Here is a 1,568-nt window from a genome sequence, read left to right as displayed (position 1 = left end):
ATCTAGCTGATTTGGGAGTAGAAGAATCTGAAAACATGGCAGAACAGAATGAGCAATAGTGAACATTATCCGATTATGCCAGACCTTCAATGTTGGGGACACAATCGAGCATTGTGCGTCCCCCGATTAGAGCTAAGAACTTCTAGCTGAAGCGGGCATTCATCCACATGTTGTAGCAATCAGCACAGTTTAATGGTTTGACCGATGAGGATCAAGACAGTCATATAGAGAACCTTTTCAAGGTGTGTGATATGTTGAAGATAAACAAGGTGATGGATGATGCTATCAAGCTGAGAGCCTTCCCATTTTCCTTAAATGGGAGAGCAAAGCAGTGGCTACACTCATTACCAAGAGCCTTGATTACCACATGGGAGGAGATGGTAGAAGCTTTTCTTGCCCGATTTTTCCCTCCCGGAAAATCCGCAAAGCTTAGGAATGTGATTTTGTCCTTTGTACAGTTGGAATTGGAGTCTCTATTTGAGATGTGGAAAAAGGTTCAAGGAGATCTTGAGAAAATGCCCGCAACATGGATTACCGGAGTGGATGATTATTCAGACCTTTTACAATGGTCTGAATCCGAGTACAAGGCAACTCTTGGATGGGCAGCAGGAGGTACCTTAGGTAGCAAGATCCCCGATAAGGCCCATCAACGAATTGAAAAAATGGGGTTAAACAGCTACCAATGGAATGCTAGGGAGAAGAAAAAGGTGGCCGGTCTCCATGATATAGATGCAGTAACCTCATTGGTGGCTCAAGTGGAATCATTGAGTAAGAAGTTAGATCTCCTAACTTTGAATAGAGTGGCGGCTGTGACTACTTGCACCGGGTGTGGTGGAGGAGATTGTTGATGAATACATGCAAGAAATGTTCAATCCAGACCAGTATGAGGGTCTGTTAGACCAAGAGGAGGATAATGAAGAAGTAATGGTGCTTGGTCTGACGGAAGAAGTACCATCTACAATGGGGATCTTGAAGAAGGTGCTCCAGAAGATGAAGAGGGCTAGGAGATGCCACTGGAAATGCTCCAACGCTATTGGAGACGTGCGTGGACTGAAGAAGTTGGATGAACCATTGTTAGGTGGTCCCAAGCCCGATAGTTCACCCTCTACCCTCAAGAGATTTTGCTCGTCGTGCTTCCAAGCAATGGTTAAGAGGGTAACTTTCATCTATGAACCACCGTGAGGTAAGACAAGGTACGTCAAGCTAAGTGACATTAAACAAGCGCTTCTTGGAAGGCAACCCAAGTGTTTACTATTTTCGTAGTTTAGTAGTTTAGTGTGTGCATGAATAAAGTGTTGAGTGTTGGTGTCTTGATTTTTATATACTTGTGCTATGATTTTATTGTGGGTTTTGAATTGTCATCATGTGTTTTCACGTGGAATTGGCGAAGTTAGGTCGTTTGAGCTATTTCTCATGTTTTTCAACTGGGTAAAATTTGCATATTAGGGGCCGGCTCGAGTGTGTAAACATGTCTCGAAAATTTTCTCGAGCACAGTAAAATATTTCCAAAGGCATCCGAGAAAACACGCAGCGTGTGGAATTTCCATCACGCGTTAATTTGCATTGCG

At 43.5% G+C, this 1,568-nt stretch overlaps 1 non-coding gene across 1 annotated transcript; it reads right to left on the bottom strand.

Moving 5' to 3' along the window:
• Nucleotides 1-425: 425 nt before the first annotated feature.
• On the bottom strand, nucleotides 426-533 carry LOC120268306. The gene has a single exon (XR_005538902.1). It is a non-coding gene; the product is annotated as a small nucleolar RNA R71 (small nucleolar RNA).
• Nucleotides 534-1,568: the final 1,035 nt, after the last annotated feature.

Source organism: Dioscorea cayenensis, chromosome 1 (genome assembly GCF_009730915.1).
Source record: "Dioscorea cayenensis subsp. rotundata cultivar TDr96_F1 chromosome 1, TDr96_F1_v2_PseudoChromosome.rev07_lg8_w22 25.fasta, whole genome shotgun sequence".
NCBI lineage: Eukaryota > Viridiplantae > Streptophyta > Magnoliopsida > Dioscoreales > Dioscoreaceae > Dioscorea > Dioscorea cayenensis.
This window is presented reverse-complemented; position numbering and strand designations above follow the sequence as displayed.